Raw genomic sequence first — 6,839 nt, forward strand, 5'->3', positions numbered from 1 at the left:
ACGTCGCCCAGTCCGACCAATGAGCACGAGAGGCAACACCATCATCATAGCATACAGGAGATGATACGACATTTTGGCCGACGATTAGGACACATCAGACGGCAGAGTGAGAGCCATGAGAGCCCAAGGAAACGGGGCGAGGATTTCAGAAACAGGAGTCAGAGTCTAGACGGCGGCGCCAGGCATTGTCCCCCCATCGGTCCAAAAGAGACCGATTGCGAGACCACCTACAGGATCTATGAGAGCATACTCAGGCAAGGTAACGCGAGCGAGTACGACCGAATCTCGATGACGAGCGCATCGTCGATCTCGCCGAATCCCCCCGGTGAACCACGTTTCCCCGCATTCATGTAGCAGATGTCACTATATTTTGTACAGCAAAGATTAGAGAGACTAGGAGAGAAGTGCCAACTAATCAATAATGTGATTGATGAAAAATTATTTCAACCAATATTCTGGTATACACGATTCCCAATAGATTGAAATCTGTTATTCTCTATTGCTATTGTCTGTGCTTTTCAATTGTGTCTTAGTCTACATACTGGCCAATCACAGAATAGCTGATTACGTGATCAGTTGGCAGGTTCTCTCCTAGACTCTTTAACAAAGATCACTTATAAAACTATTAAAACTCATGTATAGCAATGTCTTATTTAAATATGAATTTTAATTTAAATATGAATTTGAACGATATATAAAAAGAAGAGAGCTTCAAAAAGAGCACTGTTGCGTAAATAATTCTCAAAAGGTGCAGCATAAATTTTAATATCGTTGAAATAAGTTACTTCACATGGCGTGTCTAATTAATTAATTACTGACAATTAACTGAAAAAAAAAATGTTGTTTCAACAGCATTATTTTAATTAAAGATAATTTGATCGATTTATTAACAACAGTGTTAACGAAACAAACAAAATTTTATTAAAACAAGGGCATATATATTTATTTATAAATATTTATTTCATTAATGGCGCTATTAAATTAACAAAAATAATTTTAATTAAAATAATGCTGTTAATACATTTTTTTTTCAATGTGTGTATTTATTGTTACTATTTAAATATACATGTACTCTTTAAGTCCAAAGTAACCACTTTTAAAAAATTGACATTTTTGGGATTATTTACTTAAATATCCATACAATGTGTTTTTTTAACAATTATTCTTTGGAACTAGTAGCAATTAATGGATCTAAAAAATTAGCGTTAAAACATTTGTTATGGATATTTAAATAAGTAATCCTAAAAATATTAATTTTTAAAAAGTTCCCAAACTTTTTCGGCCTGTAGTATATATTTTTTTTAAAAAGAAAGTAAATTAATAAATTATTTACGTCACAATAAAATGGAGAATTTCACAAAATGCACTGTTATAAATTTGATAAGAAATTAGGAACCAATCATTTTGATTATTCTAGTAGGTTAGGTGTCAAAAAGAAAAAAGGAGGGAAAAACATAATTGATAATTGAGTGGGTAGTCATGTCACTTTCGAGGAGATACTATTTCAATTTCCGACTATTTTCGGTTGCGCAACATGTTTTTGTACGGGCGCATGCGGAAATTTCTCTCGCGTGTCACTAAATTGGCTTGCCCGCGTAGGATATTGTTTCTGTTACATACATTCTCGGATTTGCCAGTTTATACTGATGTGAATTTAAACACGATATACTCGTATGTCGTGCGTAATGAAATGTCTATGAGCGAATATTTAACGGAATAATTAATAAATTGTATACATGGACTGAGAAATGTTGCCTGTTAATCCTCTTGCAATTCAATCTACCGCAGTGTTACACTTTGCAGCTAATATTCTTAATGAGCACTTGGGATTTTAATTAGAAGATTTTGAATTTTACGCTGAGTTTTTTTGTGTCTTTATATAACGTTGATTCGAGGCAACGAAATGTAAATATGTAGTTTTAAAAAAAGATGCATAGATCTTTTTACAAATATATTTACATTTTTATAAACTTCTGTCTCGTCATTCGCGAGCGCGTATTGGCGGTGCAATTCCTTTATTTTTCTCCCCTGATTACCATCTCTAGTATTTTATCGTGATCTTCAAAACGATTCTATTTCTGGCACAGCCACCCGAGTCACTTCATCTCGCAAGCTCAGTCTTCATAAAACTCGGTGATTATTGACGGTATAAGCTTGCCTTGACCTGACCGCCGTTATATTACGGCTTATGACAATTGCGACAAGTACATAACGATTTATTATTATTATTATTAATCTTTAGTATTTATAAAAACAGGATTGTGTGAAAGCTGTTTTCCTAGATACTGTCGTGCACAGACAGAACGATTTTACTGATGTATTTAATAAACTAAATACAAATTTGAAAATAATTTTCAGAAACTCAAGCGTAATGAACAGCGCCGCAAAATATTATGACATCAAATATTTCGACATCACAGTAATCATTATGAGTGTTCCGCATAATTATGTTGATAGTTCAACAAAGATATTTTTAGTTCTTTATCTAGGTCTGTATCTAGTTAAATGTTTAGATAATTCAGCAAAAGCATTCTATAGTTCAAAAATGTATAAGTGCATAACAGTTTCTGCAAAAAGTGTTTAGAATTGTATAATAATTTATACTTTCCGTATAAAAATAAATGTCGTACGAAACAATTCAATATTTACGTTTAATAATATAATTTTATAGTTTAAATAAAAATGTTATCTTAATGTTATTTATTAAAAACATTTCAAATTAAAATAGTTTTTTATCCAGGTTTCTAAATCATCGCTAAACTGTTCGAATTACTTTCAAATGCAATATAGAAAAATCTGGAATATTTAAATCATTTTTTTATTTTATAAAAAAAAAACACTCAGAGAAAATGAGAAACTAAATTTCAATAAAGATTTACTTGAACAGTATATACGAACTTAATATTTATTTATGGTAAATGAATATTTATATTAAATAAATTTATTAAATAAAAAAATGACAATTGAATCAAATCAATGATTCTTGTATCGAACACATAAAATAAATATTTGCAATTAGTAAACATTCAGATAGTAGTATTTAAACGAATAATTATTAAAATTTAATACATTTTTCCTCATTGTACGTACAGTAGAGTCTCGAAATTTGACTTCTGTAATCTTTGCATTCCTCACATGTACTTTTACAAACATTAAATGTCATGCCCCTTCCATGTTTTCATGGTAGGCTGGACATGTGTTGCGCGCGCAACTACACCTAATTGTACTAAGTTCTCACAGTGTATGCAATGTAATTCCATAGGCAGGTTATCTATAACTATTTGTGTAATGTATTCTTTTGTGATACGTAATACGTGATATGACTTGTTTTGCTAAGGTTATGTACACTGTAATGCACTTTGACAGGTTAGCATGCGCAACTGCGTTTGCGCAAGTACGCGATGATTGGTAGTACTCGTTCTGTAGAGAGGGTACTCTGTAATTTTTGGCATTCCACTCTTATCGCCAAATTTAGAGAGACTCTACTGTAATATAATTATCGTACGTATAATCGTTAATCTGAATCGAGGTAACAAAATGAAAATTCTCGATTTGTGTTTTTATTCTGGAATTGCTTTTACTGCGCAACATTTTTTTCACAGATATAATCACTGTTGATTAATCTTTCATAAGTTGATCTTTCACATTTCCCGCCAGCGAGACGAACGCGCACATTTATATCTTGTTATTTACTTCCCAAGGCGACCGCTGAAGAACTTGCCAATTAACGTACTAATTTGTCGAACAATATACAATCGCCGTTTGCTTCTCGCGAAATTTGTCGCGACGATTCGAACTATTCGCAAATATTCACGTCTGACTAGCGTCCGCCTGGTTATTGAACGCCCCGTATCGCGAAACGCGCTCATGAAATAAACACCGCGCCGATAAAGCGGGATATCGCTTGAACGTCTTGCGCTGAGGAAGCGTATTTAATCGTAGAAACGTGCACAAAACGGCCTTCGCCGAGAGAAAAATAAAATTCCAAGTCCCATGTTCCGAGGCCAAAGCGTCCCTCAAGTGTGGCCAGTAGCTCCGATTTCGACTCTTGTTCTACGAGATATTTATCGTGCCATCGACACCAACTAAAAAAATGTAGGTGTAGATTTAATTAATACCACGCGAGATGTACATAATTCTTTTAATATTATTATAAATATTTAATATCAACATAGTGTGGATTTAGCTCGTGGGTTTTAAATTTACACCATGATGGTGTTGATATAAATACCAGGAGTTATAAATCCACGTCGACCACATTATGTTGGCGTGAATATTAATTAACACCAACACGGTGAGAATTATATAGATACTGCGTGGTAAATTTATACCAATATTTTTTTAGAATGCAGTGTCTGATGAATATCAAATATTTGCCGGAGTTAATATTATATATACATCGGTATTACTGATCGTTCATTTATGGAAAGAACAGTTTTACGGAAATATCTAAAAAATTTATAATATAACGTCTTATAAAACCACATATGTGAGAACTTATAAAAATCAATACCTTAAACGGTCTAATTAGATACAGGTCTGCAAATAAATGTTATTCGATTGAAATAATTATGCGGAATGCTTCAACTGGATGCTGGAAGGTCAAAATTTTTTGCAGCATGCTCATCGTATTTCCTTTATAATTATTTAGGTAGTCTAATTTTTCAGATTTAAATTTTTGAATGTTTCAGCAAAACTGTTCTTTGTTGGTAAATACAAAAATGGGAAAGAAAGTACGCGTCATTTATACTATTAAATTTATCATATCAATTTACATCCAATTTGAGTTATTTTTATCACTTCTATAGATTGCCACTGTTTCTACTCGGTATGATGTTAATTTAATTAAAACTAAAATAATGGAATTTAATAATTTGATTGAAATTTAGTTTTATATTAAATTAAATTTATTATTTACTATAAAGGACGTGCTAATTGTAAGTGCATATTAATATGGACGTTGTTTATTTTGAAAGAGACCACAGAAATAATTGATTTATACACATGAAAGTAAAAACAACTAAATAAGAAACATCAAATGTTGTCAAAGTTAAATGTTGGAATAATAATTTCTGTATGTAATTTATTTTAGATATATTTACTTCAAATATATGGCTGCGCGCTAATTACTTTCGGAATTACAACATAATCAAATTAAAATAATAATAATCTTAAATTAAATTTGATGATTGATTTAAAAAAAATATAATCAAAAATCGTTGGTTTGATCGTTGGTTTAAAAAGAAACTATTAGAAAATAATCGGTGCGCAGTTATATATCTGAAAAAAATGTATCTAAAAATAAATATATAGAATTGTGTTTCTCACATCTATGACTATATTCGGCGCTACTTCTTATTTAATCGATTTATCCATATGTCTTGTTTCTAACTTATTATTGAAAGTCAAATATGACAAAATGTTATTTAATCAATGGATTATGTGTTGTGATGTTGTGACACTATTCTTTTAATATGTGACAGTGCAGGTGATTACACTTTGAAAGAAAACTAGTAATATCATGCGGAAAAAAACTGCTTCTTTATGCAGAATTCAACAGTGATTCGATAAATACAAAATTACGTAAGATCTAGCAAAGTTTTTTTTTTTTTTTTACATAAACGCAGATAAGGCTTATTTACATAAATTAATACTTGTTCCGGCTCTACTATGATATATTCGCAATCATCATAAACATTATTTATAATTTTTTCTTAGCATGATTGCGAGAAATTAATGGATACGAGAAGAATAAATAGAGTATACAATTATTTCAGTTGAAATCACCGTGAATTTCAAAAGGAGACATCAGAGGCTTATGATATTCGATCTCGTAAAAAGATGTACCGGACGAACGCAAGTCAATCTTGGTCATACTTAATCACGAGCATAGTAGGAATGTAAATAACAAGTCACGTCTTATGTAATAATCACAATGACAAATTTCGCACATCTGTCGATAAATTGTCTAACGTTACACTGGGTTGTTATGATCGAAACTCAAGAAGATTGGATTAATTGTAACCATTAAAACTGTTTACAATGACAGAAACACGACCTGATCGAAGCCGAGTGATTCAAACTTGACAAATGTGATTGATGCACAACCAGTTTTGTTAAAGTATTAAAAAATTTAACTTGATGCAGGAAATAATTTCGCTGGACCATCAAAATAATTAGATTATAAATCAGAGAGAGAGAGAGAGAGAGAGAGAGAGAGAGAGAGAGAGAGAGCAAGATTGCAAAAAATTTTATATTTTAGCAACCAGTTTGAAAGAGTCCTTCATAATTATTTTGATGGTGCATAGTTCTTTTTCTGGATCTATACAGTTTTTAAATTTGTGTTACAAAATACATTTTACATTTCCTAAATGACCTGATTAAATTTTTGTATTAATTTAATACAAGATGTAATTATGTTAGGAAACAACATAAATATTATATGAAAAAGTTAACACAAAAATGTAACACTGATAGTTCGTAAGCAAACTGTGAAACCATTTTTTTTTCAATTAAATTAATATTTATAATATATTAAATTAACACGTATTTTATTTAGTTATCTTAAACTTTTACATTTTAAAATACATCATTTTGACGTTATTTGTTTATTTGCTCATAAATTGTATCATTTTGCTCCGAGAAATGTTGAATATCAATTTAACACAAAATTTTAAAAAGAATTTAAATGGACTTTTAATACAAATATAAAATTTTATTGTGTAGTTTATTTTTTAAATACTTCAGCAAAGTCGTTATCTCTATAAGATCACGATATTAATAAAAAAATAAAGAAATTTTTATTTCAAAAAAAGAAATTACTCTTCTCTTTTTATATA

At 30.6% G+C, this 6,839-nt stretch overlaps 1 protein-coding gene across 5 annotated transcripts in view; it reads left to right on the top strand.

The window, feature by feature from the left end:
• LOC108750001 (serine-rich adhesin for platelets) overlaps nt 1–6,839 on the top strand; it is a 77,847-nt gene that overhangs the window by 49,462 nt on the left and 21,546 nt on the right. The window lies entirely within an intron of this gene.

The sequence above is a fragment of the Trachymyrmex septentrionalis genome, unplaced genomic scaffold (assembly GCF_001594115.1).
Source record: "Trachymyrmex septentrionalis isolate Tsep2-gDNA-1 unplaced genomic scaffold, Tsep1.0 scaffold32, whole genome shotgun sequence".
NCBI classification, from domain to species: Eukaryota; Metazoa; Arthropoda; class Insecta; order Hymenoptera; family Formicidae; genus Trachymyrmex; species Trachymyrmex septentrionalis.